The 24,080-nt window shown below is 35.5% G+C and overlaps 1 pseudogene; it reads right to left on the bottom strand.

Moving 5' to 3' along the window:
• Nucleotides 1-22,866, bottom strand: part of LOC128226643 (uncharacterized) — a 28,217-nt pseudogene extending 5,351 nt beyond the window's left edge.
• Between the last annotated feature and the right edge of the window lie 1,214 nt (nt 22,867-24,080).

Below are 24,080 nucleotides of genomic sequence, written 5' to 3'. Positions count from 1 at the left end.
GCTCGATAACTACTTGGTGTGTTCGGGATATGGAGGTAGAGTTATGCCACTTTGATTGCGGGTAACGAGAGTTGTTCTCCCAATAATGCTCTATATATTGTACAAAGAAAGAGCTAGTAGCCATTTCAACACAGATTTGCTCTCAGATAAGCAAGTCGTAAAACGGTGTAAAAGTGAGATTTATTGAACCAATGAGACCATGTATTTTAAAATTAATTTGTTTTAAGATTAGCGCCAACCCTTTTTTCGAATAAATCACTCGACGTAGACAACCCTCTTATAGTAATCTTTTATAGCAGTTTTGCTCACAGACTCGCTGTCTCACACCGTGTCACCAATACCGTCTACGAGGACAATAAACACCAAATAAAACGTTTGTGTTAGGGGCGAGTTCAAAGAAATACTATGGGCACTTTGACCATAAATATTTGATGACCAAGCACATTTGACTACAGTTTTATGATTGTATTATTTGCTTAGATAATGGAATTTCTTGGTGATAAGCACATTGCCAATTAAATTCCCGACAGCATAGTAACCTTGCCATTGATGCGCGCTTAGGATAAGATTTCTTGTGTTTGTAAATAATTGAACAAATTACAAAATGAAATTCGAGTCTGGTGACATACTGCTACTTTGCGTCTCAAAACAAAAAAGAATTGTTCAAAGAAATCTTGCATTTAATTGCACATGTAGTTTATTTTCTATTCAATAATAAAACATTGCTGACAAACAAATCAGATCGTAGATTTTCCTATTTCCGTTCGAAAAATTATGATTAAGATTGCTTTCAAAACATCAGAAGATATGCGATCTAACTTTTTGTCAGCAGTCTTATTTAACTGGTGTCCATGGATTTTCGCAAAAAATGGCTCGTTCCAAGACAAAACAAATGTTGTCAAAACGTTCAATCTGTGAGAATGCATCTTTAATAACATTACTTAGAACTAAATAAGAACATTTCTATGAAGTGTTTGTTTCCTTCCACGCCATGGACGTTTTAATAAAGATCTCAGTCGATTTTAGTCGTAAATTGAGAATATTTTAGTGTCATAAATGCATGCGTTTGTTACCTATTTCAGTGAATCGAACTTCAGCAAGTATTAAAGATGACCACAAAGTTGAGGAAATAAAAATAATCAATGTGTTGCCGTTTGTGATGTTACAACTAAAAACCTTACTGAAATGGGTCCCTAGTTCAAAATTTTAGTTACTATTCTAGTAAGATATATGTACAAGTTCTGGTAAGCGGTTTGCAACAGGTTCAGATAACATTATTTCAGATGATAATTGTATGGCTTACATGGTTTCAGATTGCATGTGCTGCGACGCAATAAAACTATTACATCGTGTTAAGTACAACAAAATCGCAAACAATGTTTAATTTTTTATTCCTCAAACATTATTCACAAGACTACGTTGTGTTTATAACGACGAAATAACATGAAAAAACACCTAACCTATTTCTTGGCCCATTACGAAGAAAAAAATGCTTATTTGAAATAAAGCCATGATTTTTTGGAATGTTAATGTACAAGAGAAGTGCTGACGACTGACAAACAAGCGATATTCGTGTGAGAAGGCCTCATTATCTTCATAGTTGAAGCTTCCAGGACTTGTCAGTTAACACCCCGCACGAGATATCGTGCATCTGCTGGCATTTACATGCTGTGTTCGGAACAACTTACAAAACGAAATGCAAGATAATATTTCTGTTCGTTTATACATGTATATTAATATAAATATTTCACCCCTCCGATCGATAACACGCTACACTTCACACTTTAATTTTCAGGCAGATTGGTTTTTTCTCTCAAAAAAAGATCAGAAGAAACAAACATATTGTAGTTAAGCAATGCGACCTGTCTTTAGTAAGGTACGCAATGGTGTTTTCACCATGAACAAGAAGACATGAACACTTTGACATGTAATAAAAGTAATGTCAGTTACCGATAAGCCGTAACCGTGAGGTTGTTACCCACCTAAAGGGCCGGATGTACGTTTGGTAGATGTCATAGACAATGATGGATGACATGGCCATCACTTCTCCACTTCCGGTTGACATGAGGGCCATGGCGCCCATTGTCAACACCAGGATGCCTCCCGCCGACCCCAGCACGGTCTCAGCGATCAGCGGCGTCACCAGGCCTGCAAGAGGGATATAATGTGTATAACTTTCAAAATGCCTTATACTCTTACAGTAGCCAGCCGTTTTCATACGAATCCAAAATGTACAATGTCTATGTTTGTATTCCACGTTACTTATCTTTCCCGACGGTCTATGTTAATTTAGAAGTGGTCACGGCAAGGTGTTTAGAATTAAAGGCATGCATGATTACGCCAATTCCACCTCCTTTAAATAAACAAAGAAAAACGAAATTGAAAATAATGAGAAGCTCAATTTTGTTTTATAACAATATACCTTCGTCAATCTGCCCACGTGTGAGAAGGTTGGTCTTGTTCTCCGCACTAAGGGCGAGGTACGCGAGACCAGTGGTTGTGGCCATGGTGGAGGGGATGGCGAACCACATGAGGCCACCCAACAAGAAGCCGTATACACCCTGGATCGGTTTGGCGGCGATCCGAGACTGCCAGGATGCCTGGTCACAGTACGTCACCGCTGACGACACGAACACCTGTCATATAGGGCACTGAGATAAATTTTGATTGATGGATTTTATACATTTGATTTTTCTCTTTATTTAATGATCAGGTTTTAGGCCGTTCCAGGAGTTGCATAAATTATGTAGCTAAAGTTTTATATTTTTGGTATGTTAAAAGTACATGCAGCTGTCATGTAAGGTTCTGCTATTTTTCATGCATGAAGTTGGTCACAACTTAACGATTATTTACAATAGCCTAAGCATATCCCTCTATTTTTAAGTATCTATCCATTCGAGCTATTGCCAGTTAAGTACCTCTATGACGCCAAAGAGGAAGGCAACGCCAGACCGGAAGGTGAGGTAGCTGTTGTCGTAGTTCTCTTCCGGTCCCTTAATGCACGATATGGCCGTGTACATCCGCTCAACGTTTCCAATTGCCGAGTACTCTTCATCTGTATTGTGCCAAATCTTGACAACGAACACGATTAACAGGACAAACACGAGACACGCGTTGAAATACGACACGTAAAAAGTAGTCCCGAGTCCACCAATCAGCGAGTAGGATCCGAAGAGCACCGCCATGGTGAGGAGAGTGAATTCATCCGAGGCGTCCCGCGTGAGTGACTGGATTGTAGCACGCCCCGCCAGGAGGATCCCGATTGTGATCACGAGGTTGGTCACGAGGGCGAAACAGCAGAACACGATGTGAGCGTTCCGGCCGAACCTTGCATGGATCACCTACACAATAGGGTACTTTTACTCATTGAAAAAACAACAACAAGTTTTTTTTAAATGAATAAATAATGTTAACATTTATGTTCTTTTATCGACTTATTTAGTTTCACTCGTTTTGGATGAAAACAAAAATCAAGTGTAAATGCCTTTGAAGAACCAATGACATTGACGACGTCAATGACGTCGTGGTAATAGAATTACCAACAAGCGCTAAAACTTCGTAGCAACCAAAACGTTCACTGGCCACACGAGAAACAAAACATTTTCAATTGTTTGTTATTGCAATTTTAATATGTAACTTTGGGGTACATATTCATTATCGGCTTTGAAGAATAAATTATTTTCAGATTTGAATGACATGCTGGCCGAAAACGCATTGCCAACCGATGTCCACTATCATACTAAAACAAATTGCATATCATGGAAACAAACATTTTTTTTCCAAGCCAAACACCAAGCGGTCTTGCCTTCAACATGAGATGATCAGTACCTTATTGAAAAACTCCTAAGAAAGTATGATTAGACTGCAATAAGACCTATTTAATAACTATCTTTCCAAATCGAAGATACCAATTCGCTTTGCTGTAGATCGGCAGCTTGCTGCTGAAAGAATCAACCGTGATCAAAAGGGTCCTGAGGAAGGTCAGGAAAGACCGAAAGAAGAAGAAGAAAAAGAAGAAGAAGAAGAAGAAGAAGAAGAAGAAGAAGAAGAAGAAGAAGAAGAAGAAGAAGAAGAAGAAGAAAAGAAGAAGAAGAAGAAGAAGAAGAAGAAGAAGAAGAAGAAGAAGAAGAAGAAGAAGAAGAAGAAGAGGAGGAGGAGGACGAGGAGGAGGAGGAGGACGAGGAGGAGGAGGAGGAGGAGGAGGGAGGGAGGGAGGGAGGGAGGGAGGGAGGGAGGGAGGGAGGGAGGGAGGGAGGGAGGGGGGAGGGAGGGAGGGAGGGAGGACGGGCGGGAGGGAGGGAGGGAGGGAGGGAGGGAGGACGGACGGACGGACGGACGGACGGACGGACGGACGGACGGACGGACGGAGGGAGGGAGGGAGGGAGGGAGGGAGGGAGGAAGTGAGGGAGGAAGGAAGGAAGGAAGGAAGGAAGGAAGGAAGGAAGGAAGGAAGGAAGGAAGGAAGGAAGGAAGACAAGAAGAGATTGACTCAAGTGATACTACAGAAAGGATATGACAGTGACCAAATCTCTGCATATGACCAGTCTGTTTTGTTTCACCAACTGGGGATAAACCACGGGCAGCCAGCTACAGCTCTGTGAGCAAGAATATCGTTTGCTATGACATGGAGCAAGGAGGAGTTGTGCCTCCAAAGATGGACAAACCGGAGAAACGAGTGCACCTTAGAGTGCTCATGTTTTCCATAACTGAATTGACATACATAATGATTTAACGTATATTTTGTTACAACAGGAACTGATTATAAGCTTACTTGAAGGTATGTTTTGGCCCCGGGAGCCCGCGTTTTAAACTGGACGGAAAACACGGGAAATATGAAGATGTTGAATATGATCCCGACCGCGTACCAAAATGGTCCAGCTATGCCGTTCTGAAATATATGAGCATACACAATTTAGTAATTTCTATTGACACTTTTAGTTAAATTGTATGATGTTCGTGCATCAATGATGAACGGTGCAATACAGATTTCAGTACAAAATTGTATATAAGACACTAAATCCTCGCCGTCAAATAGCATTACATCTAGTTCATTGTGGAAAAACAGGAATTGCAATTTTATAAAAATATCCTGCTTGGCGTCAAGTAAATAAATGTGTTATTACAGAAAGTAATCAGCAATTACTTTTAATATACTTTTAATTTTGAAATGCGATACAGCCTGTCGAGTTCTGCTTCCTTCGGTGTGTGCGTTTCAGGTGCGGATCCTGGATTTGAAGTTAGAGAGGGTGTTACTGAGGGGCGTAATCTTTTTACTTGCGCCCCTCTCTCACAACCGGAATTTATTTGGTTGCAGGTGTTGGCAGGGGAGGGGTGTCCCTCATAAACAAAATTTAACATTCCTTTGTCCGAAATGTTGCGTTTTTGGCGTATTTTTTACCTTTTTCTTCTATATTAAAATAAAAAGACTTGGACTGGCGCAGGGTGCGCCCCCTCCCGCGTCATGCCTGGATCTACTAGTGCGTTTTCAATATTTTTTATGCAGTTTTTGCAAACACTGCGATTATGTTTTCGAATGGCTACGGTACACGCATATTTGCACGCACGTCATTATCATGAGTGTGTGAAGAATACTAGTCTGAAAACTTAATTGGTAGCAATAAAAGCACAGCATGAAACATTACCTGTATAAAACCTGAATTTATATCACTGTACCTTTTTTATTAAAAACAATATGCAAAGTCATACACGCAGTACAAGAAACATAAGCAGATAAAATGAACAATGAAAAACGGCGAACAATTATTACAACAGTGTAGAAGTTACTAAATGCTAAATAGTGTGTAAATTTGAACCAGGATTTAGTTTAAACAATTAAGTAGCATTATTGATCCGGTTAGCTTAACATTTTAAGACAAATGTGGTCGTATTTGGGAATGAATTATTTTAAAAAATAAAGAAAAAAATCTTCAAATACTTCAGCCTTGTGCAATTTGTTATACTATATATTTATTTACATTTAATGAACTTATTAACAGTAATCACAAAACGAAAAAGGCATAGAACAGCACATAGAAAATGTTTAGAATTGCACAATTAGCAACATGTACATGTATAACTTGAGTAGAAAATAAAAATGTTTCATAATTATATTTCAAAAGTCTCGGAAGATATCCACCATAGTTCAGTATAAAACAATTCAGTATCATTATTGTAAGTGATATGGTAATCTTAACATGGTGAATGCATTGATAAAAGCAGTGTTATTTTAAATTCATTGTTACCTGAAGAAAATTTTCAAACACTTCAAAATTACAGTAAAATTGCAACGGTACATGCATATATATATATATATATATATATATATATATATATATATATATATATATATATATATATATATATATATATATATATATATATCCGAAATTACAAGACAGGAATAGAACAAGATGTAAAACAAATCATGATATATAATGGCGAGAGAGAAAAATATAAGGGTTAGAATTGTACCATTAGCAACATGTACATGTACAACATGTGTATAATATCGAAAAATGTCAAGTAAAATGTTTCATATTAATTGTTATGCAAAAAAAGACTTAGATTTTGAAGTGTAGACTTATTATGTTGGTACAAAAAGGTTATTCGAGCTAAATCATATTTGGGCATATTTTGCAGTTACTATTTAAGTATATATTTATTACATTACTTAATAAAGGACATGCAAAAAGAAAGTGAAAATCATCACATGTATCTGATCAAACTAGACATTTTCTTTCATAAAATTGGCAAATTCTGCCACCGACCATATTAGTTCAATTGGCAATTCAATTTCGTGATATGAAAAGTATCAAATAGTTTGTCAATTTGGACGGGAAAGACTGAATATAGTCTGATGGAGGAAAATCTTATATATTTATAAATACCATTGTTGATTATATGCATATTTTAGTTTTGATGTGAAGCCTTAATAAACCAGTTAAATTTAGAAAGCTTTGACTATACCAGAAAGTGCCAGAAAAACAAAGTTCACATAAAGTAGACTTATTATATTCAATCTAGATAGATTCAGCCAAACGTTTTTATACCAATTCATTGAGAAGTAAATAAATTTTAGAGTTAAACCAACTAGTAGTTTCATTTTCATTAATATTTTTGTAAATCCTTATCCAGTATGAAATAATTCTGGATTTAGTATACACATGCAAGGGAACATTAAGTTCACCAAATGTCACGTATGATGGTATTGATTTTTTCATTCCGAATATATATTTATAAATTTTTAATAGAACTCACTCTAAAATGTCAATATAACTGCTACCCCATATTTCACGCCGTAAAGTAAGATTGGTAAAACTGTTTTATCAAGTAAATCAATTTGAATATCATGAAATTTTCTCTTTTTTCTTTAGGAACGCAAACATTGCCTTTGTGGTCTAATAAGCAAGGAATTGGTTTGTCTAATCATTTGATCCTCTCAAGTATAATCCAAGATATTTTTAGTTATCGACATGTTCTTGTACATTGTCTCCCTCTACCAATAAGTAACACTTGCTTCGTTTTCCCTGTATTATTTTCAACATGCAATAATTATTATTAATAATAAAGCCTTAAGCCATCAATTGTACTCTTTATTCACATCTAGAGCATTAGTATTATCTAGATGTGATTCAATATTTTTGAAAAACATAGAAAAAGAAAAGGAGATGAGTTTTCTCCTTGCCTAACCCCTGAAAAACATGCTAAGGTTTGAGAAACACCATCTGAATTTTGTATTTAATGTTATTTTACATATCAACAAGGTCCATTTATATTACCAATGATTAATTTCTGCCATAAACCTACTCTTCAAGCAGAGTCAAATGCCTACTTGAAATCCAAAAAAAAGTTGTTGTTTTTTCTTCATCAATCAAGCTCTTCAGTATGAACATCTTATCTACTGTTAAGATTTTTTACGAAAACCTGCTCGGTTCTCGATTATCAGGTTTGATTTCTCTGCATATGTGTTAAGTCTTTAAAATTTAAAACGCAAAGTGAAAAGTTGGTCGAAGTAACTTGAAAGCGATATGGGTCTATAGTTTTCAGGGTTTTATGATCACCTTTATTTTTATAAATTGGTTTAATGCTGCCTTCCGTCCACTGTTTCGAAAGTAACCACTCTTTAGAATGACATGAAAAAGTTTCACATAGACAGCAAGCATACTGTGTATAGTGGAGTTGATGTGTTCATAAAGGTTACTATCATCACCAGATGCATTTTTATTGCTAATGATTTAACCGCTTTATTTATTTTCTGTTCATTAAATGACACATGCATTTCTTTATTCATAGTTTCAATACCTATCTTCGCTTTTATGATTTTTTCACATTGTTAATCATCATCGTTTATATTTGGATTCCCATTAACCTTATTTTTAAAAAGTCGTCTAAGGATGCAAATTGGGTTATATCTTTTAAAATCAGAGTTGATGATTCTCCAAAATGTTCTTGCGTTAGAAGTTTTTAAATCTCTTAATTGATTAATTTTATTTGAGATTAACTTATTTTTACCTACATGCATCGTAGTATTATATTGCTTGCTTATAATTTTAAGCCCTCTTAAAAGTACATACTTTTATACTTAATAAAAGTTAAAATTCGTATTTTGTTATAAATGTTTCTTACTCTGTGGCATTCACCATTACACCAGGGGAATTTGCGTGGTTAGTTGATATTAACATGATAGTTTCGCTTTCTATGCACTGCACCAAAATAATTTGAGCAGCTGGAACTAAAGACAAAACAATATGGTTCAAGCAATTTATCATCAATATTTGTCTGAGAAAATGAATTATAAGAATCTATGTCCATTCTGTTTTGAATTCCTTCAACAACTGTAGTATCAATATTATTCAAAAATTATGTTTCTCTATGCGTATCCCATAATTTAGGGATTTTAAGTAAGTTTGGTGACTTATCTTCTGATTTACAACCAGGTTTACATTTCATAACTAAAGACAATGAACGTCCGACAGAAAAAAATAATAAAATCTTGAATACCAAAGTCAATGATATCCTAAATAACATTGGAACTTTATATGAAATTATCAGCTGTACTTCATCGCCGACCTGTGGAAATCTTAGATTAGAAAAATAATCAGATCCAGTACGACCGTACAGCAAAAACAAATTACTACTTTAGCTCATTACTTATGCATATTACCACCATAACTTAATAAATAAAGCTAAAACGTCATTATAACACAAAAGGCTAAAAATCATTATGTCAAGTCAAAACATAATTATGAAAAGCTAAAACACCATTGTTTAAAGGGAACACATCGTAAGGTAAACATGGTAAAGTCAATATGTTCATTATTCGTTTTAACTTTATTTAATGACGTGTTATCTTTCTGTTATGATGTTTTTGCTTTTATAATAACATTTTAACTACATTTATAGAAGTTATACCTGTATACAATGAAGTATATGTGCATATAATGAAAACTGAATGTATCAAACAGCTTCGGCGTTCCATACAAAACATATTTATTGTAAAGGCGTAGCAAATATGCGTATACTGTTGTCGCTTTCACAAACATTTGTGTCGGATTGTTTACAACAACTACGAAACAGTCTTCTAAATAAACGGCTTGTTAAAAGCAATCAGGTAATTTTTAACCCAAATAGGACCATGAAACCAAGCAGGACACATTCGCATGTGTGGTGACATTGCAGTCCTTGTTTATACACACTGAATAGGAAAATGAGAATCTGCAAACCGTTCTTTGTGTTTGAATGCTAAGAAGATATTTCGGTGGCGATGGCCAAGTATTAGACCCAGTTCATAATAGGTCAAGTTCGGTGCCCGATCGGAGCTTTGTTGATGATAAGGTTAACATGTAGGAAAAGTAAACAGTTGTACATATACATTTATGAATAGTTTAATACATTTACATTGAAATGCTGATTTTAAATATTTATTTTGAAATACTCGTTGCTATTCTTTTACGTGTTCATCATTGCGACAGTAGTTAAATGTGTCATGCTACTGTAATGCTAGTGTTATAATTAATGTTGAAGCGAATGCAAACAAACTAACCTTTGCGGTAAGTGTAGCGCTGTGCAGGATGTCGCCTGGCCATATGAGCTGTGACGCGACGGTTACGGCCGTTAGACTGAGGGAGACATTTCCGCCGGCGTCGAACGTCGTGTCGAGGTTGTGCTCGTCGTGGAAGATGTGCTTACGGACGGCGTTGTGGATGAGCGCCAGAATTATTGAGAAGCCGCCAAACCCTAGGATCATCAACAAGGCGGACTCGTACCTCTCTAGCACCGGCTCCACCCTTAAGGAGAAGTATATTGATCAAATTTGGCTGATCACAATTTATAACAAGAGGAGGTTGTCCGGTGAGCGCAGTGGTTAGCGCATTCGCTTCGCATCAAGGCGGCCCAGGTTCGATTCCCGGCCTTGGCGCATGTGAGTTTGGTTGGTGGTCACCAGGCCGTACATGTGGGTTTTCTCCGGGTTCTCCGGTTCCCCCCACAACATAAGACCACACTCTTTCGTGCAACATCGTGCCAGCAAGAGTGACTTGGTATAAGTTAATATAACTTTCTTCACACTCGTTGTAAACTAAATAAAGTTAAACTCAAATAACAAGAGGAGCCGGCATGTTAAGACGCACATGTCTATCAACAACCCGGAGTCCACCATGCAGAAGAAAAGTCAATGATCATAGTACCTTACAACTAATTGATTGTAACTATGGCGTATGGAACTCCATAACTGTCTTATGTTATGACGTCTTATTCTATAGTGTCTAACTGACATGCTGTTTTGTCTAACAGACATGTTTTTATTTCTAAATGAAGTGTAATAACATCAAACTAGCATGTTATGCTGGCAAAATAGCATGTTATCATATCTAACTAGCATGTTAGCATGTCAGACTGACACTACGTTAGTGTTATAACGTCTTACTAGCATGTTATTATGTCTAACCGACATCTGGTTGTGTCAACTTGACATTTTATCATCTCTTACTGACATGTTATTAATACAGACCGACGTATTGTCCATTTCTGTTTCATCATGTTAAAAATACCAATTATGTCCAATCGACATTATATCATGTCAGATCACAATGTTTACTAGTCTGACTGATACGTGAACTTGTCTAACTGACATGCTATTATGACCAATGGACATTTTATTATGTTCAATTATCATGCTATTATGTCAATTGACGTCTTATACACAGAGCGAGCTATCTTGTCATAATAGTATGTGATCTTGTCAAATAAACGTGTTGTTTGTCAAGATGTCGTGGTAACTTGTCCATCTAACAACACGTTCATTTGACAGGATAATTTATATTTTGGACAAGAACGCATGAACTTTGTACAATAAACACGCTCATTTGAATAGGCTTTATAAAAGATGAAATATACATGTATACCTAAATATAATCTACATCGACTCGAAGAACTCTTCTTGTCTTGTTAATCATGAAATTCTATAACTCAAAATTACGGAATCCTATAAGGATCATTGCGATCCAACACCTCGTCTTATCAATTGCCAAGGAAAAGAGACCGCGACAGTTGTGTGTTTCATTTTCACATTTTTTTCTTTCAAATTTGTAGAACTTTGTACAGGAATATACGTGATATTTATTGTTGCATTATGTACATCTGTTTTCATCAAGTTCTTAGAGTTATTATATAAGTACTGCACAAATTGAAACAGCGACATTTTAGCAAACAAAAATCGCGTGTGTGTGTGTGGTGGTGGGGGGGGGGGGGGCATTTTCAAACGGTAGTGTGCGAGATCGCGATGACCCTAATAGGAGTCCTTACACAATTGTAGGTAACCGTATTATTCTGTCTTTAAAGGTACATCCAACCATTTTCTAGTTGTTTTTCTTTGGCTCTGACTGCTATTCAACTGATCTCAAATAGCACTAGTCACAAGTCACTTGGTATTTTTTCAACAACGTCTTTTTAAAATGATAAGACGGAAATGGACAATACGTCTGTTTGACATAATAGCATGTTACTTAGACATAATAACATGTCAGTCAGACATACATGCATGTCAGTTAGACATGATAGCAAGTTAATTAGACATAATAACATCTCATTTAGACACAATAAATCATTTTATGCATAATAACATGTCAGTTAGATATATGCTACTTAGACATCACATCATTTCATTTAGACATAATAACATGCCTGTTAGACATAATAACATATCGGTTAGACATGATAACATGCTATTTAGACATAATCACATGTCGGTTAGAAATGATAACATGCTTATTAGACACAAACACATGTCGGTTAGCCATAATATCTTAAGTTTCCACAACTTGAGAGAGTTGTGGCGTTCTATGAAGGCGAAATTGGGGGAACGTTACCTTCGAAGATCAGCAATTCCGTTCCGGAGAAAGTTATAAACAGTTCTAGAAAGTGAAAGTATTGGGATGTAATTGATAAGAGACCAACGGGAGGGTAAGTATGCTCGATCATAGTCCTGTAGCCTAAATGGCTTTAAGGTATCCGAGATATAAATAAGATCATTCCAATGGCAGTTATGCTAAAATTTGATGTTTGGTGAATTTGAAAGGGTATCATTTACTGATTACTAATATTTCAAATAAGTAACTGAAATACATGACGAATTGAATTATAGAACGTTTTTGTATTCTTCATTTTAGTTGATATCGGACGAGGAATTACCTATTTTCTTTTACACATTAAACCTTTTCATATGAAACCAAAACAATACGAGGTCATCTGGGTATGTATTCACTATTAATCTTAATTGGGGCTAAAAATGGTGTAGCTAATCGGATTGCGTGATATAAATAACGGAGCTATACAGTGAATGGAGTCAATGATGTATGACCATAAGATTGACTTAAAGCTGCACTCTCACAGATTGAACGTTTGACATTTTTTTTTTAAAAATTCGCTTTGGAACGAGCAAATTTTTGCGAAATATCTGAAACCAGTGATAAAAGACTGATGACAAAAGATCAGATAGCAGATTTTCATATTTCCGCTCAAAAATTGATGTTTTATGCATTTTATGCCGTTAGTAACGGTTTAAGCAATAAAACATTAAAATTGGAATGGAAATATGAAAATATGTGATCTGATCTTTTGTTAATAGTCTTTCATCACTGGTTTGCAGATATTTACGCAAAAAAATTCTAATTCCAAGACAAAAAATAAAAAAAGTTGGAAAAAACGGTGAATCTGTGAGAGTGCAGCTTTAAAATGCATATTAAATACCAACACAGACACCAAATGTTCACATTAGTATACATCTGATACCTTAAATTAGGGAGAAATGTACATGTTTCTCTTGATACCACGATAATAACCCACTCTTAGACAAAAATCAGGGATTTAAAAACAAAAATGGTTCTATGCTTTAATCAATTATCAAATATTATTTCCACCTGCTTGCAAGATATAGACCCTGTTTTATTTCCTGAAGGTGATCGTGTTGGCAGTAAACGTGCACTAAAATCGTACAATTAATAACAATTTCAATCTAAAATAGATATCAGATATTTAAAATAACAGCTTTTAATTTGCAAAATAATCCACGTCTGGTATTTTATGTCAACGATAATAACAAAACATCAAAGTAAGATTAGTTTACCTTTCGTATCAAATTTTCAAGAAAAGCGTTTGTTTCATAAATATAAGTGCTTTCTGATATTTTTATAAGCATTTTAATCTGCATAGGATTAAGACTAGTTTTATATGGAAAGACAGTTGCGTCAATCCGTTTACATGATGCTATTTTGTCAGTTGCTGATTAATCTACTTTTTTTCTTTAAAATATATACTATCGTTTTTAATAATTAATTAAGCTCGATTTTGAGACGGCTGCGAGCTATATGAATCATCCTAGTGTCCGGCCATGGGTAGCCAACCAGTATTCAGTCATTTTGAGAGGTCATACGAAAGTACCCTATGGTGAGGATCGAACCCTCCGACTCTTGGGTGAGTGACGATCACCTCTACCAGTAGACCACTCTCACCCCCCCCCCCCCAAAAAAAAAAAACAAAAAAAAAAACACTTTATACAATACTCTATATGAGGGCGTTTGCGTTTCTTGTTCTATAAATGAAGCTGCCCAAGATCGTCACATTTATCATTCATGTTTTATAACGAAATAGGCTGTAACATCCTATTGGTAATAACCAACTGGCAAAAAGCATATTTCAATTAGCAATTGGTAAATGTATTTTTATTTAAAGTTGTTTCATTAAAAAGGGTAGAAATAATAAATATGCGATAAGGTTCTTGACAAACAGAAGTAAAAATAAGCAAAAATCAATGGGTTTGTCCCCAACAGATTGTTTAAGATCCTTCAGACAATTGTTGAAGTATTTAGCGCCCTTAGTTCTAGTGTTTTCACGACGCCAGCAGAATTTCCAAGGACTATGCAGTCCAGAGTTTTTGCCCTCAAAACTTAACATTTCGATAAAGTTTACCCAGGGTCAGTGTTTATTAACACCTCTGTGATAATGATCTAAAGCAAGCCACATAGTTATAAATACTGACTGCCCAGCTGGTATTCAATTTCTAACACATGTTTCTGAGAACCGAGCTGTACATCGTATTTTCACTTGTTTTCGTCGTTCAGAACATTTCCGAACCGATTTAGTATACTATAAATATAGAAAAAATAATTTTATTGCATTTCTTTATTATAAGACACATAAAATTTACATACAACATTGAACACTTCAAGATACATGGAATGATCATTTCAAGGCCAGAGTATAACAAATACCCCATTTTTTTCGATATTCATTTCTTCTTTTTACGTGTATTTAATTATTTGTACTTTCTTTGAGACTCATATGCTATAAACATGGATTGCTAAAATTTCAAATACATTAAATTATCATGAAAAACTATCACACTCTTATTTCAGCTGATACTTTGGAAGTTAACATGCACATTCCTCATTCTTATTCATGATTTTAAGAAGGAACAAAAATCGTAAATACGTGCAGTTTAAATGTTTTTTGACAGGATATCATTTTTTATTTCTCTTGAATTACTGCAACATAATATTGCTTAGGGAATAAGAGTTGTAATAAATAATGATATTGATATCTTACATGGTTGAAATTAGCTTCATAATTATGTCTAATGTTCTTTTCAACACAAGCTAATGGCATTTTATTAAAAAAATCAATGTTAATCAATAACCATATAAACGCATTCAAAACATACCACTGATGCAAATTTTCATACGTGGCATAAAAACGCAACAAATCGTAAAGAATAGATGATATTGTTTCATGATGTACTTTATACGGACATAAAATACTACGCATTTCAAAATTTGTGAAAATGCAAATATGCCCTCTGCATCCTTATTGTGGTTACAGACAAGCCGACTCATGATCAAACAAGCCCCAGACGGGCTCAAACAGGCCCACAGACGGGCTCTAAAAAGTCAAGCCATGGCTCATTCATCCTCATTATGGCTACCATCAACCTATCACAGCCACCACAGACAGATTGTTCTCAAGTCCACTGTGTGTCCAATAAACATTTTGTGCCAAACAAACAATTAAGGGGCCCTATAAGGCTCTATATATGAAGTGCCCAATTGACAATAGTTTTGTAATACTAGTACGTGATACTAAACGTTGTGAAAAGATATAGCATTGCTGCTTGGCCAAAATCCCACGTGATAACGGTGATTTTAAAAACGGTATACCGGCGAAAATTCGAGCCAAGCGAATTCGAGCCAACGGGGTTCAGCTGTATTGATACGCAAAATTTCGTAACAATTAAATTTATCAAGTCAACTTTAAATCAGCGAAACAGCTGGTTTCATGGTTCTTTCATCAACGCTCTTCATATGAGAACATTCACTTTGTTATTTTTTAAATGGTTGGCTGTTGTTATGAAAAAGAAATGCAACATTATTGCAGATTTCATATGTACGATCTGGATCAGTCAACTATAATCTTCTGATTACGTTTTTGACAAAAGAAAGCAAATGGGTAAATAAATAGTTACATGGAAATAATATGCGTTATTGCTTATGCAAATACGATGCATAGAAATCAGAGTGATCTACGAAAGTATGGGCATGATTGGCGAGATCGCTCAAGTTGCGTGGAAATAATGCAAATAGTGGGCCCATTTCAAACAAATACCTCACTCATGGAGTGAAATTATCTCAGGGTGATATATTCGTGATTAAGATATCTATATTTAAAAACTGAATTTGACAGAAGCCAGTATTTTAGTTGCAGAAAAAGTTCAACAAACGAAAAACATTAACTTGTTTCCAACTGTAATGTTCCAACAGATTAAAAGGGACTCGTTCATGGTTTGTAAAATGCACATTTTTATTACGAAATAAAGAGTGTCAAAGGAGCATAAAACTAAGATACTGACAGCTGGAAGTCTTAAACAAAAATTGATATATGCTCACATGTTTTCGTTGAAGTCAACAAGTTTGAAATGCGTTACTGACGCCATTCAATAAAAGGCTATAGCTGGTTGATTGCAATTATCACGTAGTGCTACCAATGTTTTCAACTAAGCTGATGGATATTTAAACCCTTATTTAATGCTGAATAAATGTTTATTTTATTATATGAGTCCCTGTGGACGAGTGGATAAAGTATCGATATGCACCCTTGCCTGTACCGGCATGGGTTCGCTCCCCACTGCAACTAGTTTGGGCATAATTAAATTGTATTTTTTTTTCCTGCAATTTCGGATCAAAGTGTACAATAATTATATTTGTTTTGTGTTTTCAGATGCATTACCGGGAACATTGTTGTTGGCGCATAAGCATGAGCGAGTACCTTTAAGTTGTTTGAAGTTATGACTAAAATACTTGATTGAAAGGGGGCGAACTATGAACTTAGCTGCACCAATGATTCTTTGAAGTGCACAGCGAATCAACCGTCACAAGGCCAGCAGACCTTTTCGACTTACTTATACTATCTATGTACATAAATGTATTTTTTTATCTAGCTTGAAATTTAAGATTGTTAATATAACCTTTTGAATGTTTGTTTGATCGTGTTTTTTTTTCATTGATGACATTCATCAATAAGTCATTTGGTTGACATCCTTCCTAAGCCCTGAGAATGTGTACCGAGGAATTCACCCCGGCAAATGAATATAAAACCGGCTATTGTGACTTAGAACGAGTATTGACAAACTACTCAGCCTATTTGCAATAATTTAATTTTCTCACCGCCTTTGAGTAAGAATTATAAGAGGACGGCATCTATAAAATGTGAATTTAATGATTGCTATCAGATCGAGCTCCAATGGATATCGCGTGAGAAAGTCCGATAACTCGTAACATATGTCCCTATTTTCTCGCCTACTCCGTATCGCTGATAGTTGGGAAGCGTCTATCAATCAGGCTTAGTTAAAAAATGTATTGTCTTGTCATTAATTATGATCAGTGACTGTTCAGAGTTGACTGAGGACAGGCCATGTGGATGACTTTTTGTAAAAGGAAAGATTACTCAGTACTTTACAATAAACTATGAGATTAAGTGTTATCTATAGTTAGATAGTAGACGTCAGAAAATCTCCTTAAATAAGAAGTTCAAAGAGTTTTCCGTGTACTCTTAATAGTTACTCTGCATCTATAAAATTTAAATATAGACGATTTGTTAGCTAGAGGATTTAAAAAAAAGATAATTAAACACTAAATATGTTAGTTCAAATGTCCGTTAAGTATAATGCTATCAATGAAATTGCATAAATATTTTTCCAATGCGCACCTTTAGCCAAGCTGGTTCCCGCCAAGCACATTAAAGCTGCACTCTCACAGATTGGCCGTTTTGACAACTTTTCATATTTTTTTTTTGTCTTGGAATGAACCAATTTTTGCGTAAATATCATCAAATCAATGACATAAGACTGCTGGCAAAAGATCAGATCGCAGATTTTCATATTTCCGTTCGAAAATTATTGTTTTATGGTTTAAACCGTTACTTACGGTTTAAGAAAAATGCCTTAAACATAATTTTTTTAACTTAAATATAAAAATATGCGATCTATTTTTTGTCAGCAGTCTTATATAATTGGTATCCATGGATTTTCGCCAAAAATGGCTTTTTCCAAGACAAAAAAATAAAAATGTTGTCAAAACGTTCAATCTGTGAGAGTGTAGCTTTAAAGATACGGTATTAACTTAAACACATTGAGGACACTACCGTATGGATTGACAAGGAAGGCAAACAAACTAATTACAGAATCATTTGCATAATTGGGAATCCGGTGTGTGTTGAAGTATCTACTGTGACGATACATAATGGCTGAAACCGTCCCGCCTGGCAGAGATTGAGTGGTTGCCGCGCGGAGGTCAACGACGCCTTAAATCCGTCCTACATGGAGTGGCACACGCATCCGTCTGCTCATGTGTGACGTAGATGGATTTGGTGTATAGTAGACTCTGGTGTCTACATGCAAAGCGACTAAAAGTTGCTTATCTTAAATCCAAGTCATATAAACGGCTAACAGAGGTGGTGGTGTGTAAGTTTATTTATACTCGCACTCGGGCCTTGCCCATTCGGCGAGTGCTCCGTTAAAATTGTTAGTCATTTTAGGTTGTGCATAGTGCACAGACAGAATGTAACCCTGGTTAAGGCTACCTTGGTTCTTTTACGTACACCAGTGTATAACACTGTCACACGGGACCCAACGTCCCTCCCGGAAGACGATTAGTATTTTTAGTGATGCGACGGTGAATCGAACCTGCGCCCCTGGATTGATAGTCAAGTGTGTAACCACTAGACCGCGGGACCGCCACTAACAAACAGTCTTGTTGTCGTGTTTTGTACGTGGGAAACTAACGCAAACAAACATGTCTTTAAGTGCCCCTTATCGTGACTAATTGTCAATCTTAACTAATTCCGGTTCCCCGACCTACCCTAATCTGTTTGTACCCGACCCTATTTGTTTTGTCGCCAATACATAAAATATGTATTTTATGCTTTCCGGTGGATTATAGAAATTTATAGTAAAATAAAATTGATATTTCATTGTATGAACTATATCTTTTGGTTCTCACTCGGTGAAATATAACTTACGATCTTACAGTGAAGCAAACAAATGTCATCTATATATTTGATCGTTATTGATGTATTTCCGTTTTGGGGTACATTATAAGTTGTTTCTTGCACGGGAAAGACTCATGATTATACACAGAAACAAATGACAACTGTCGTTAGTGTGAACATATAATGCTCCGACACAACCTTACTAAAAATTAAATGAAACAAAACATCCGACCTCTACCTTCACTATTTTTTTAGCAGTGAAATCGAAAGCAAGTACTTTGCTTGGCCTAAATCTAAATTAGAAACACACCTGATAAGCCAGTCTCAAACAAAAAAAAACACACGGAGTTTTGAGCGATGGGAGCAATATTGTTCTAACCTGACGGTTGCATGGCGGCTAAACGCTAGCTCCACTACTTAACGGTGGTGCAAAGAAAATGAGCTGTCGACACTTCCGTGGTGCAGCTATGCCATGTTATTACTTCTACAAACGTGAATGTGATTTATTGTGTATTTGATAATTTTATCAAACAGACACATTTCAAAAATCGGAGAATGTGGGTACACAAATCGTATCTAGTTAACCAGTTATTAAGTTATTTATAAAACTTCATAGAAGTAAACTTCAGTGAAATTGTTGTTTAAATATGGCAATTTTCTTTACTATGATAAGGATGAATATATTACTTCTCTAAAATTGTATTTAAACTTTACCTACAACATTGACCACTTTAGGGTACATGTAATGGTCATTTCAATATTCTTTTCTTCTTTTCAAGTTTATTGATCTATTTGGACTTTTTTTGAGACTCATATGCTACCAAAATTGAATGCTGCAATTTCAAACACAATAAAATATAAAAGCCATCACACTCCTATTACAGCTTATACGTTGAAAGTTATCAACTTTAAACACATGCTTGGTTCTTCTTCTTATTTTTTTAAATAAAAAAACAACAACGTGAATACGTGCAGTTGACATGTTTTCTGACAGGATTACATTTTTTTTATTTCTCTGTTATTGCAGGACGTTTCACCGTAACTGCCATTCTAGTGGCTACAGACATGTGTTTGATGTGAAGATGACATAATAAATATCGAACAAACTTTATCTACGCTGTCGCCAATTTAAACGATAATAGAGCCAAAGGTTACACTACTGCAACATTATATCGCTAAGAGTAAAAGAGTTGTATAAAATACAGATATTGATATCTTGAGTGAATAATATTAGCTTCATCATTATGTCTAAAGTTCTTTAATAAAAACTCAGTGTTATCAATTACCATATAAACCTCTCCAAAAATACTTCAGGTGCAAATTAGCTAACGTACGTTACATTAAAACGCCAAATATCGTAATGCATAGATGATACTAGTATAACAGTTTCATAATGCACTTCATTTAAGGAATTTATTATCGGGGTATGAACGCAGTTGGGTTGGTAAAGTGTGTGGAATTCGAAGTTCTTTGGGCCACCACAACTCGACAGCGCCAACACTAGAGCAACAGCGCTACCACTTTTATTATTACGTGCATATTTCCTTTTTAGAAGTGCTAATTAGTTGTGCTGGGTTCCGGTGTGAGTACTAAACATAACAGTTATATTTGCATGCGCCAGAATGATCTTACGTTGTGTGTAAGCAACGAAGTGTACTTGCCACTGGAATGCTAGCAGATCTCAAAATATTCACAAGACCGATTCGGTGGAAAAGCTCATAGCACCACAGTTCGCACAATATTGAAACGAAATTTTAGCCAGCCAGCAGTATAAATGTTCTTACACGGTACCACATTGTCCGATTTTCGAAAAAACTCCCTTTCAATAAAATTATCAAATAAAATATAAATAAAATTAACGTTTGTAGAGGTAACACATGGCACAGCTGCACCACGGAAGTGTCGAATTCTCATTTTCTTTGCACCACCTTTAAGTGATGGAGTTAGCGTTTAGTGGTCGTGGGTTGGCAGTTTTCAAAAATTCTCGTTTCAGCAGAAAGAAGTAAATATCTTTTAAGCCATTTAACCGAATTGCTAATCTCCGTTTTTTATATTTATTTTAAATCTACATCTAGTAAACATTTAGTAAACCTTTTAGTCAATGTGAGATTAATAGTATAAATATTTATTTTCCTCATAAACAACTATTCGGATAGAGGCACAAGGGGAATGTATATCTTGCTAGTACGATATTCCCCTATCAATGATATGTGGAGCAACCTGAAAGTTCTGTAAATTCGTGTCATAAAGTTATGAAGCAATTGGCAAAGAAATAGTTTGTCAAAATGACAATCAACGGTACGCAAAAAACAGCTAAGAAGCTATATTGTTGGTATTGTGTCAAAATGCATCAATTTTATCGCGACTTTGTGAAGGTTCCTAAATCTCAAATACATATCATGGTCTAATTCGATGTTTGTTCCATAAATTTTAGCAAATTCTGCAAACAGTGAGTTCGTCTATTTTGTTTCAGCATTAGACGATGAAAAAGAATTTGATGCAAACTTCAATAAAAATACACGAGGATAGTCACAACACTTTTCTGCTGTTGTTGTTGTTGTTCTTGTCTACTGTTGTTGTTGGTTTGGTTGGGTAGTGTTATTATTATTATCATCATCACCCAACCTACCACCGACACCACCACCACCACCACCACCACCACCAACAGCAACAACAACAACATACACACTTAAATAATTGCACGTACTATGAACTTCTCATTTAGGCATTAAGTGTCACTGCACAAAACAAAATGAATTCATATGTCTTGCTTGGAAAAAATGTTTATGTTACCAATTATACACAAGTGTATGTAATATGCAGTTAATGGGACGGAATGGCAACGGGAAATACAAATAAATCTCATTTCCGGGTCCAACAATATTAATTGTTGAACCCGTTTATAATCTGAAGAGATGAGAAGATGATGAAAATGTTGAACGATTCTTCGAAAGTAATCAAGAGTTTAGTATTGATATACAGAAACACGAATCAAACCATTAATACGTAAATGCCATTCAAAATATGTTTTGGCATTCAAATTAAAATTTACTACGGAAATATAACCGTGGAAGTTAATACATAGCCAGTAGTACCCAAATATGTATAATTGAAGGGAATACTCCTTAAAACGCTATATTGTAACCGGGTAAAATATAAATTGGTTGTGTTGGACCATCAACTTACCCTGAATGACCACTGGGCTCGGACAGAATGAGTGGACATCCTGATGTCTGGTTGTCCATCGCTCGTCCGAGTTGGTCCTAATATATCACTACTTTCACTTTCACAATTCAGAAGATACCATCTCCATTATTAATCCAATTTTGAAAGAAGTTTTGTTTTTACTTTTTTATTTTCAACATTACAAAACTCTTAGTTAACCCTTTTTGTTCAGTAAAGCAAGATGAACCGTTTAAATGATTAATTATGTTGGTTATTGCTATGTTATATAATGTTTGTATATGTCTTGTATAATACCCCTTACAACACCAGAACCCAAATAAATCGAGTATGTTTTTATTCAGTAAACCAGGTGGAGTTCTGATATGTTCCGCACGAAGCTGACAGCAAACGTCATTTTATCTTCTTTATCAGGTAAAGCACGTATAGGATCTTTCACAGTTCACAATTTCATCAAATCTTTATCTATGCAATGTCATATAATTGGCCTATTTTTCTCTGGCAAACAGTACTGAACGTCTTGGAATAAATGAATAAATTCCGCAACTAAACGTAAAGTCTGAAGCAATCTATCGCAAGTAGGTGTATTCAAGGTAAAACTTCAAACAGATCGTTAGAGAATGTCCAACTTCACTATAATCACCGTAAACGTTGCCCCCGTTTCTATAGTGCGCTGCTGAGCGATAGTGTATGTATCCGTATATTCGGACGGGCGTCCAATACCGCGACGTCAGCTCAACTATAGCGAACTTTTACGTGCCGGGACGCAGTTTGTAGTCACCCATAAAATCTATGCACTTGATGCATCGCTCTGAAGTTCAGATTGTTAATGATGAATTGGCATTCCTTTTGCAGTGCAAGCCGCCGTGGCCAATAGACGGGAAACATGATATACCGAAGTATAGTTTGGGGCACTCGGTTAGCCCAGACACCTTTATCAAACTACATTCAAAAAGTTCGTGAAAATTGTCTCAAAACACAACTGACTTACGCACACTGACTTAATGATCAATGATGTTTGTAAAAAGTGGATTCACAACTCCTGGCACGCAGTTGAAAACAACTATAATAAAATAAACAATGATGTCTTAATAACACAGAGAAACAAATCACTGAAACATAATAATCCGTTCAAGCAAAATCACGGCCGTATTCTACTGGCTGTAAATCTGTATATTGCGTTACAATGCCATCCATCGCACTTGCAAGTCACGTTTTGCTCGAGGTAACTTAGTTTTGGAACATGACAAAATTTACTCGGAAATTTCCCCTTTTTTGCCAAATACTTGATGTCTACAAAAGCGCTGGTATATATATATGCTACTTTGAAAATTGTGCTACATGTATAAAGGCACTGTTTCAATATCTACTGTTTTAATTAAAATTAGGAAATGTGATGTTAGCTTAATTTCTGTTTTTAATTTTATAATTAATTTGGTAAAATAGGATGAAGACAATGATTCAAATTTAGGAATCTATTCCGGAATCAAATTGGGGACAATCAATTGTACGTACACTTTTTGTCTTTATTTCTAAGTTTAGTGCGCTTGGTTTTTTTTTTTTTTAATGAAGTCATTGTGATACATAACGTTCGCCTATAAAAACAGAAACACTATGACACGCCTACTAAACGCCAACTCCATCACTTATCTGGTGCCAAGAAAAATGAGCTGTCGACACATCCGTGTTGCAGCTGTTGTTTTGTACATACGTTAGAATGGTTTATATTTCATCTGATATTTTTATTACATGGAGATATTTCGAAAATCGGAGAATGTGATACCGTGTAAGAACACGCAAAATAGTACGAATTGTGATGCATGGAGCTTTTCTCCCGTTTCGGACTTGTGCATATTTTGATATCT

This window comes from Mya arenaria, chromosome 3 (assembly GCF_026914265.1).
Source record: "Mya arenaria isolate MELC-2E11 chromosome 3, ASM2691426v1".
NCBI classification, from domain to species: domain Eukaryota; kingdom Metazoa; phylum Mollusca; class Bivalvia; order Myida; family Myidae; genus Mya; species Mya arenaria.
The sequence above is the reverse complement of the archived record's forward strand: the minus strand, read 5'-3'. Positions and strand labels throughout refer to the sequence as shown.